The following is an 11771-nucleotide window of genomic DNA, read 5'->3' on the forward strand; positions in this document are numbered from 1 at the left end:
TTGGCTCTTTCTATAGCACTTATTATACAATTCCACATTTTCAATACGATTAAGGACATAAAGTTTTTGATGCCATTCCTACATATTCACATGATAATCACCTGTATATCTTGTAACATTGCTATTCTTAAAACAATCAAGTTAGATAGTCACACATTTCCTAGGGCCTTTTATGATCTGACACTTTAATAAAAATTAAAAGTTGAAGTTCATTTAAACAATTAACCTGTATTTCTTTTCTATGCTATTTACATTCTCACATCAGATGTGGGACAAACAATGATTATAAATGTGAGATGCTATAGGTTAAAGACAACACACACTAATAGTGGTTATATTACAATAATGATTCAGGTGATTACAGAATATAAGTGTTAATATGTATGCTGTAATGGATAAGCATTCTCCATTATTTAAAAATGGAGAATGAGACATTACTCAATATAATGAACACTACTGGTATTAGTGATAAAAGGACTATTGAAAATAAATTTTATGCTCTGATAAAAAGGTTTAAATTTCAAAGCATTTTGAAAGATAGCGTAAGTGCACAACTCAGTGACCGAGTAATAAATGAAAGATAATATTGAAGTAGATCAAGTAAGACAATTACATGGCAAAGACTATATCATACTGATCTTTGTTCAGAAGGAAATGATGTCTTCATGAGAAAAAAATGCAGGCAGATTTAGATATCTTTATGTTTAATGTCTATAACTTTTTCACACAATCGATTAAAATTCAGGAACATAAGCCAAAAAAAACATCCTGGCAATGAAAAAGAGACAAATACCTAAATAATTATATACAGGCACAAGGCAAAACAGATTTTAAGGGAGTCCTTATGCTTTATCTTTCTGAGCTTTGGGCTAGGCTAGGAAATTTTACCACATTTTAAAACTAGTTGTCTTACTATAATGGTGAAATCATTAGAAGTTCTAAGAATGATTGTGCAGAAGTATATAGTGTGTGCCAAACTGCATTATGTTTCAATATGTATGTATGACATCAGTATTTGCCCTAAATATCTTCCCTAAGATATCAAATTATGAAATAGAGAATGTACTTTTTTCTTTTTCTAGCATAAAGAGGAAAATGATAATCACTAGAATAAAGTTCTCTGTATAGATGCTGCAGAAAATATCTTCCTCTCTGTTCGAGTGTATAATACAGTTTAGTTTTTTACAGTACAATTTGGCAGGCACACAAATTTCAAAATCTAAAACTTACAAAAGTGGTTTTGAATCAATATTTTTAAAATGTGTAATAATGTTTACAATAAAGAAAATCACTTTTTAAATGTACATATAATTGTATAAGCATGTTTATAATTAATCATAATATAATGGTAAAATGAGTGCCTAAAAGGAACGATGGAAGTTGATCTAAGAACGTCATGATGCTTTTCACATAGAATATTTATTGACATTTTTGAAAAATGAAGCACAGTCTGTTCTTAATAATTTTATTTCCCACATTTTAATATCATCTAGTACTTATTTTTCTCAAATGCTTCATAATTAAGAATAGAGTAAAAATGACATCAGTGAGAATAGAGAGCTCAAGTCAACAGAATAATATCTTGAAACTGTTCAAGCAAAATAACTGAAACCCTAGAATTTTGTACCAAACTAAACTATCTTTCAAGGGAGAAGGCAAAATAAAGACATTTTTAGGAAAAAAACAAAGAGATTTTTCCACATAGACAACACAAGAAAGAAAAATTGTCCCTAGATGAAAGAAATGGAATGAAAAAACAAAAATAAACAAAGAAATTGGTAATATGTGGGTGAATCCAAATTGTCACTGTGAAAAAAAAAAAGAGAAAGTGGGCTCATTATTAGGGAACTTAGAAACAAGGTAAAAATTAAATCTTAGACACAAATAATATAGTAGATGATGGGAGGGGTTAGAAATAAGAGATAAACATTTTAAGGTCCTTGGTACTATTCAGGATTGCAGAAAATTAATACACTAAGAATCTAATTCAATTAATCATAAAAAGAGAAAATGAAAAAATCCAAAGACAGGTAAAGACTGAATCAGTAATTTAAAATTTTACCAGGACCAAATAATTTCCCTGGATTGTTCTAATACATTTTCCAAGAACAGGCAACCCCTATCTTATACAAATTGTTTCATAAAATATAAAAAAGGGGTGGGAAGCTCCCCCCAACTCTTTTTATAAGCCTGATGTAACAAGGAAACAAAAACTGAACAAGGACAATATGAGAAAGGAAAAATTATAAGCCAATCTCACTTATAAACATAGACAGAAAAATTTTAAATAAAATACTATCAAACAGAATCCAACAACGTACAAAGTAATAATACCTAACATCCAGTAGGGCTTATCCCAGGGATGCAAGGAAGTCTTAACATTGGAAAATATTTTAATGTAATTCACCACAATAGCAATTAAAGAATAAAAACAAATGATCATTTCAGTAAACGTAGAAAAAGCTTTTGATAAACTTCAATAGGCATTCATAATTTAAAAAAATAAAAAACTTAGCAAACTAGAAACAGAAGAAAACTTCTTCAACCTGATAAGGGTGTTTATCAAAAACTTGTAACTAAAAAGTTCTCCTTAAAGTTCCAAACAAATTTAATATTTCACAGAAATCCTACCCAGCATGAGAGACAGAGAGAGAGAGAGAGAGAGAGAGAGAGAGGGAGGGAGAGGGAAGAAGAAAGAGGAGGAGAAGGTGGAGAAGGAAACAGAGGAGGGGGAGGAGAAGAGAGAGAGAAGAGAGAGATAGAGGGAAGGGGAGAGGAAGGGAGAAAGGAAAGAAAAGGAAAGAGAAAAATAGGAAGGAAGGAAAGAAGAAAAGGAAGGTGGGAGAGAGGGAGGAAGGGGAAGGAGAGAAGATGTAAAGATTAAAAAGGGAGAAACAAAATTGTCATTGTTGCCTGAAAATAAGGTTGTCTACAAAGGAAGTGAGAAAAAAATCTATAAAAAGAAAATCTTAAAAATTTAAATTAATAAGAGGCTCTAGAAAGGCTGCTAAATATAAGATGAATATACAAAATTCAATGGTATTTTTTTTTAATTTTATTTATTTATTTTTCCACCAAAGCCCCAGTAGATAGTTGTATGTCATAGCTGCACATCCTTCTAGTTGCTGTATGTGGGACACGGCCTCAGCACGGCCAGACAAGCGGTGCGTGGGTGCGCACCCGGGATCTGAACCCGGGCCGCCAGCAGTGGAGCACGTGCACTTAACCGCTAAGCTACGGGGCCGGCACTCAATGGTATTTTTTGCAGCAGTTACAACTGGTTAGAAAATCTACTTTAAAATGAATCTCACAACACCACAGAAGCATAAAGTGCCCACAAATAAATCTATAAAAGCTGTATAAAGAATTTTTGAAGAAAAGTATAAATCTTCATTAAAGCACACAGAAGAAAATCTCCCACAAATTGGGGAGCTGTATTTTGTTCATGTTAGGAAATTCAAGAATAAATGTGAATATTTATAAATAAAAATTTCGTATAATTCCAATCAAAATGAAATTGCAATTTTTCTTTTAATTTCTGAAGTCTATTCCAAAATTCAAATTGTATAGCAAAAACCAAGAGTAGCCAAGACAATGCTAGAATAGGAATTGCATATTCACTGTACCAAATGTCAAGTTGGATGATTAAGCTACAGTAATTCAGATAGCATTGTATTAGTACTGGTAAAGATAAATATATCAATGAAATGGAGTAGAAAAATCAGAAATAAGGTGGGCATGTGTGCATAAGCAAAAAAGTGAAAGTAGACCCTTACCTTACACCATACACAAAAATTAACTCAAAATGGATTAAAGACTTGAATGTAAGACCTGAAACTATGAAACTTCTAGAAGAAAACATAGGCAGTACGCTCTTCGACATCAGTCTTAGCAACATATTTTCAAGCACCATGTCTGACCGGGCAAGAGAAACAATAGAAAAAATAAACAAATGGGACTACATCAAACTAAAATGCTTCTGCACAGCAAAGGAAACCATCAACAAAATGAAAAGACAACCTAACAATTAGGAGAAGATATTTGCAAACCATACATCTGATAAGGGGTTAATCTCCAAAATATATAAAGAACTCAAGCACCTCAACAACAAAAAAACTACCAATCCAATTAAAAAATGGGCAAAAGACCTGAACAGACATTTCTCCAAAGAAGATATACAGATGGCCAACAGACACATGAAAAGATGTTCAAAATCATTAACTACCAGGGAAATGCAAATCAAAACTACAATGAGATATCACCTCATGCCCGTCAGAATGGCTATAATTAACAAGACAGGAAACATGTTGGAGAGGATGTGGAGAGAAGGGAACTCTCATACACTGCTGGTGGGAGTGCAAACTGGTGCAGCCACTATGGAAAACAGTATGGAGATTCCTCAAAAAATCAAGGATAGAACTACCATATGATCCAGCTATTCCACTGTTGGGTATTTATCCAAAGAACTTGAAAACACCAATGCATAATGATACATGCACCCCTGTGTTCATTGCAGCGTTATTCACAATAGCCAAGACTTGGAAGCAACCTAAGTGCCCATCAAGGGACGAATGGATAAAGAAGATGTGGTATATATACACAATGGAATACTACTCAGCCATAACAAACGATGAAATCCAGCCATTTGTGACAACATGGATGGACATTGAGGGTATAATGCAAAGTGAAATAAGTCAGAGGGAGAAGGTCAAATACCGTATGATCTCACTCATTAAGTAGTAGCTAATAACAACAGTAAACAAACACATAGAGACAGAGATTGGATTGGTGGTTACCAGAGGGGAAGGGGGGAGGGAGGAGGACAAAAGGAATAATTCGGCACGTGTGTGGTGATGGGTTGTAATTAGTATTTGGGTGGTGAACATGATGTAATCTATGCAGAAATAGAAGTATAATGATGTACACCTGAAATTCATACAATGTTATAAACCAATGTTACTGCAATAAACAAAAAATTAAAAAAAAAAAAAAGAAGAAGAAGAAGACTAGAAGCAAAGAGGCTGATACGAAAATATCAAGACATGGAGAAGCTCAAGAAGAGGCATCCAGTCTTTCTCCTTCTCACAGTATTGAATTCAGTGCTCATCACACCACAGGTGCTTAACAAATACTCACTTATAAGAGCAGGAAACTTTTTAGGGAACACTGAATGAAATTTTAATTGTTATTTTACTACCATTTATTTATATTAATAATAATAAAGCAACTCATAAAAGTTATGATACTAATTCATCTTTACTGAAGTTTTTCTCTTCAATACATAATCTCATACGACAAAAGAAGAACTGTAAGCTAACTCCACTCTAAATACCTATAGTTTAAGTTACTGCAACTCAAAAATCACAACAAAAATAGACATATGCACTCAGTTTGAGACCTAATGAAGGAAAAGCCAGTCTATACCACCACCTAGTGGCCTCAGAACGCAGCACCAAGAGAGCACTCACCCAGGGACATATCACCAAATAGGAGAATCTAGACATCACATGCACAGCTACCGCCCTCCTACTCAGCTGGGCTAACCCTGGATCCACCTCTCCTCTTCCTTCTGCAGATTTTCAGAATTTTGCCCTTTGGACAAAACCAAGCAGGAACATCATCAAATGGATTGTTGCCTCGGCCCACCTCATATAATTTCCTGCACCCTTTAACTGGTAACTATCTGTTACGTGAAGCATAAAAATGCATTTTCACACTCATCAGATCAGATGGGCAGTAATTAAAAACTGGTCAGAAAAGTCTCATACATTGTCAATAAGTATAAATGTACAGTTTGGCACTATTTAGTAAAGAAGAATATGTACATATCTTATGGCCCAGCAATTCTACCTCTAGGTAAATACTATAGAGCAGTGGTTCATAACCTCCAGTACACAGATCCCGAAGGGGTCTATGGATAGAATTCAGGGGATCTGGTAACTTGGATGGAGAAAAGGTACATCTTTATTGCCACCAACTTCTAACTGAAAATAAGCATTTCCTTTGATTCTGAAGGTAGACAACAAATCACAATATTATTAGCAAGACCAGAGTTTATGACGAACAAAAATCAGAGATATTATCAAATTCCATTCACCCTTGTTGCAAATAGACAAATATTTCTTTCATGCTTATCACTAATTCAAAATTATATCTTATATCTACCTATAGATCTTGTTATTTAGTGCCCTAATAAGCATATCTATTTCTTTTTGAAGACTGCTTTTATACTTTTTAAAGGTTTTTTGAGATATAGCTGACACATAGCATTGTGTAATTTTAAGGTATACAACCTGATGATTTGATCTATGTATATACTGAAAAGTGATTACCACAATAAGGTTAGTCAACACATCCATTGCCTCACATAGGTAACTTTGTGTGTGTGTGGTGAGAACTGTTGAGATTATTTTCTTAGAAACTTTCAAGTTCATAATACAGTTATGTCTTGATGATTCTAGTTCAATTTGTTTTCTTTGTAACCCTAGTCATTTGTTATAGATAGAAAAACATTTGCAGTCTATGGACTTACAAGATTTCCAAAAGGTTTTATGACAAAAAAAAGGTTTGGAATGCCTACCTTAGAGAAATTCTTCCACTGGAACCAGGAGACATCAACAAAGAAATTCAAACAGCTTTGTCCGTAATATTTGAATGGACAAAGAAATTAAGGTATATTCATACAATGGAATAGTATACAGCAGACAAATTAATTACTATGACTGCATTAACATGGGTGATTTTCAAAAGTCTAAAATTAAAGCTAAGAATCATGTAAAAAAATAATAAAAATAGTCTGATTCCATTTAAAGAAAGTTCTAAAATAGACAAACCAAAACAGCATATTGTTTAGCATTGTATACAAATGTAAATTTTAAAGAAAATCAACATAAAAATTAACACAAAATTTGGGATCATAGTTACTTGAGGGAGGCTGGGGAGGGTGTTGTAGGGAAGGGAATGTACCCAGAAAGGAATATGTATTGGGCTTCTAAGTTTCTTGCAATATTCTATTTCTTAAGTTTGGTGGCAGGGGCAAAGGTATTCATTTTATTATTTTCTTTAAAACATACAGATACATTAAATACACTTTCGCACCTATGATAAGTACTTCAAGTTACCAGCTTATAGGCCATCTCTGCCCACTCAATCTAACTAACCAGTTACTCTATATCACATTAGCCTATTTTAATGATCCAGTTATTTGTTATGATTTCTTTAGCTTTGGACTACTTGTTCTTTGAACTACTTGTCAGAACTTTAGGATATACAACCATAATTTTTAAAATGCTTACTCTATGTATTTTCCAGGCATTTTAGTGATATAAAAAAAAAAGTAGTCACAGAAAAACATTACTTTTAAATGCTATTTGGAGGTTATTTTCCACCACAAATCTAAAACTATCACAGAGATCAGATACCTTTTAAAAATAATTGGCATGGGGCCGGCCCAGTGGCGTAGCGGCTAAGTGCGCGTGCTCCGCTGCTGGCAGTCCAGGTTCGGATCCTGGGCGCGCACCAACACACCACTTGTCAGGCCATGCTGTGGCGGCATCCCATATAAAGTAGAGGAAGATGGGCATGGATGTTAGCCCAGAGGCCGTCTGCCTCAGCAAAAAGAAGAGGATTGGCAGATGTTAGCACAGGGCTGATCTTCCCCACAAAAAAAAAATAATGATAATTGGCAAACTGAACTTGTTTTACAATTTGCCTTTAAACACGTTGGCTGGGCCACTTAGCAGCAGTGAACCTGAGGAAATCGTTCAATCTCTCAGAATCTCATCTTTCTCACTTACGAAATGGAGATAAGGCTTAACTTACTGCATTTTGAGGATAATTAAAACCTGTGAGAAACTGATAGGAGATGGTCTTAGGTGCCTACCAGCACTTAACAAGGCATGAATTTTACTCTCTACTATCTTGTAAGCATTTTCCTTTTGGAAATTCCTTTTGGAAGTTCCCTTTTTCTGCTGGCTGGATGCAGTTAATGAGGAGGCTTTAGGGGCTGGCAAAGCCACAGGTGGAAGAAGTCTATGTCCTTAATTCACCAAGTATAGAACAGCTGCCTGCCAACTAGGAAAACCCACTTTGGATTCTTATAAAAAATAAAATCTGTAATGTCTGAGTCATAATACAGTTTTGGTGTCGATTTATAAGAGCAACTTAGCCTATGCTAATCAATATATTCCTGAAAGACACCACAAAATATTGAGATCTCTGGCCTCCTTGTCTCCCCAGCTGCAGGAAACTTGCAACAGGGATTATACCTCACAGATAGGACACCAGAAGTTTCCTCGCAGGGGAAATTGACTAGACAAGAGAAATAACTTACAGATAACAGTTGGGGTGGAAGAGGTCCACTCAAGAAATAGCCCAGTCAGGTCACCCTACAGTAAAGCCCATTCTTGACAAGACCCATCCATACTCATGGAGTTTTCAAATTCTTTTATTGTCTCACTTCAAAATATAAGCTGATAGACAAAGGTCACAAATACAAAAACACTTCGTGAAAAACTCTAATACTAACATAGAAAATAATCAAATTAATAGCAAACAAAATAAAATATGGATGAAGACCTGAAACAATTTTAAAAAAGAAAATACCTGTACTTAATGTCACCAGAGAGATAGAGATATTGAACAAAAAAAGGAAATATTTCAGAAGAGAGTGGAAAAAAAAAAAACATTCTGGGAAAAGGGATAAAAAGGAGCTCTTGTTGTTTTTTTTTTTTTTTTATGATTGTTCTTTCTTAATTAAAAAGGCTGCTGAGGATAAAGAGTGGTAATACAATCAGGCCAAATTTTTTCAAATTTCCTTCTTTATTGCTTTCTACCTTAATGAAAACATTCTCACACCAAGCCGTGGTGAAATAAAGAACAACATTGCATTGCATTTAGCATTACAATGTCAATCAAAGAAAACAATTCTGTGGCTCTCTGAGGAATCTGAACACAAGATAAATCTATAATTTTTAACCTTTGATTTGGCACAGAAATACCATTGTGACAATTAAATTTGCTGTTAATTGCATTATGGAAATAATGCTGTGAGACTAGAAGTTTAAAAATTTAATAGATGAGTTAGAAGATAAAATTGGGACATTTCCTACCCCTCCACCCCAAAAAAATTAACCAAAGGAAAAAAAGAGATAAAAAATAGAAGGAAAAATTAGAGGATCAAGTGGAGGCATAATGTATGAATAACAGCTGTTCCAGACATAAAGAAGGGAAGAAAAAAATCCAAGAGACACAATAATTTTTTCATAATTTAAGAGTTTCCAGATTGAGGGAGTCTATTGAGACACAATGGATGAAAAAAGACCGACTCTAAGGATTATCATTCTTAAATTTCAGAAAATCAGGGACACTGAGAAAAATATAAAAGCTTCCAGAGAAAGAAACAAATGACAATGAATCAGGATTCAGAAGGGCATGAATTTCTCACTAGAAGTTATAATGCAATGGAGCATTGCCTTTAAAAATACAAGGAAAAATTATTTCCAATGTAAAATTTTATACCCACTTAAACTATAAATTAAGGGGGTTGATAAAATAAAGGCATTTTTAGGGGTGCACGTCTCAAAAGTTTAATTCCCATGTACCCTCTACTAATTAGGAGTAAAAGAAAAAAAAAGATACAATATCCCGGAAACAGAAGGTCCGACACAAGGCAAATGAGATTCCCCAGGGTATCAGTGAAAGGAGATCCCAGAATTACTACCATGCCATCTTAGAGAACAACTAGTCCACACTGGAGCAAGAAAACAAAGCACTCCCAAAAAAATAACTAGAAAATGAAACTGACTGATGCTGACTAATGGGTTTAATCATACTGAAAGGAAATTTCTTTTGGCAAAGAATTTGGTCATTAATAAGTGATAGTAAGGAAAACAATAGAAACAAACAAAGCAAAGAGGGAGAAAAAAGAAATAGTCATCCTCCTACTTATTAAGATCACAGGTTTAAGCCATAAGTCAGTGGCTTAAACTAGAAGATGATTTCTCATGTCAAAGAAGTCCAGAGATGGGCAGTCCAGGTATGGTGTTCCATGGTGTCAGAGCCTATGCCTCTTCTCTCTTGCTGTTCTACCATCTTCAGCATGTGACTTCTACCTCATAATCCAAGAACTCAAGCCATGACATCCACATTCCAGCAAGCAGAAATAAGAAAGGAACAAAGAGGGGAACAACCCCTCCTACACTGCTTTAAGATCACTCACAGTAGGTCATGAACGCACTAGCACATTCCACTGGCCAGGACTTGGTCACATGGCTGCACCAAGCTGCATGTCTTCTATTACTAATTTAAAAAAAGATGAGAAGGTTGAAGAATGGCTATTGGGAAATAGCTGGCAGTCTCTGCTGCCTCCCTCCAGCACATTCTATTCTCCATATCCTACTTTCTTTTTCACCATAGTATTTATTAATCCCGGATATATTTTCTCTTCATTTGTTTATGTTTCCCCAACCTGTAAGTTCCAAGAGGACAAGGACTTTGTCTTTTGTTCACCTCCATACCCCAGTTTCTAGAAAAGTGCCTGAAGCATAGAAGGAATTATGGGTTGAATGAGTGAATGAATTGTTAATTACAGGGGAGAAAGATTAAGAAAATAAATTTAAATATAAAGATCCAGTCAGGGCACAGATGATACTTTGTTTTGTCTTGATTAGTTAGAAATGAATGCCCATTATCTGAAAAAACTGACTCTCCCCCTCTGGAATTATTAATTTTAAAAAGCTTCCCTTCCTCTGAAGAGCTGATTCAAGTCATTGCAGAAAGCACAACCAATACAACCACAGGTGATAGCCCTGTAATAATTCCCTAGACCTAATAATTAAGCAATATTACACTAATGTTTGCAATAATGTAATTATTAGCAATAATAACGTAAACATTAATATGTATGATGTAAAATAATAATGTAACCAACTAATTATTTTAATATAATCATTACTAGATGCAGGAAAAGAAATTATTTGGGGGGAACAGTATAAAAGAGACAAATTCTCTTCTTCCACAGAAGGAAGTCAATAGACACTACCTATAAATGAAAAAAAAATAAGAAATAGCAGAATATGCTTATTATTTTAAAATACCGAAGCAGGCATCAGAAGAAACAGCTTGAAATGCTGAAGGTGGTCATTCTGATGACCAATAATCAGGGACAGGAAAGACTAGCTCAGAGGTCAGCCGTTTCACGTTTAAGGCGTACAGAATTTTCTAGTTTTATCTACGTATGTTTAACTATGACTTTCTCATATGTAGCTCGGTGCCCCCCATTCCTCTGAGCTCCTGAGAAATACGATCTAAATTATTAGGAGTCTTAAAAGGTGACGCTGGAGGTGGCGATGGGGACGGAGAACGGCCTTAGAGCAGAAAAGCGAGGGCTACCTGACTTTAGCTATACCTAAACCACCACGACTAAAAATGAGCCTCGGGAAAACCCTACACGACTTTAAACGCAGAGCATGACACGTGCGCATCCACACTCCTTCTCAACGGACACACACCCGCATTCCACACACACACATTTACGAATCGTCCGCAACTGCGCACGCAAATGAGGTGACGGGCCCACAAAGGAGGCACAGGGACGATCTCAGCCTTCAGCAGATCCTGACGTCACCTCGCACGTCTGAGGTAAAAACACCTCAGGAAACACAGGGCTCCCAAGGCTCCGCGCGGACACAAGCGCGCCGGCGCTGGGAGCGACGCCTGGCGGGCTGGGCGGTCGGGCCGCGCCTCCCGGGCGCCGGGGCGGAGCTGACCCC

The sequence above is a fragment of the Diceros bicornis genome, chromosome 28, assembly GCF_020826845.1.
Source record: "Diceros bicornis minor isolate mBicDic1 chromosome 28, mDicBic1.mat.cur, whole genome shotgun sequence".
NCBI lineage: Eukaryota > Metazoa > Chordata > Mammalia > Perissodactyla > Rhinocerotidae > Diceros > Diceros bicornis.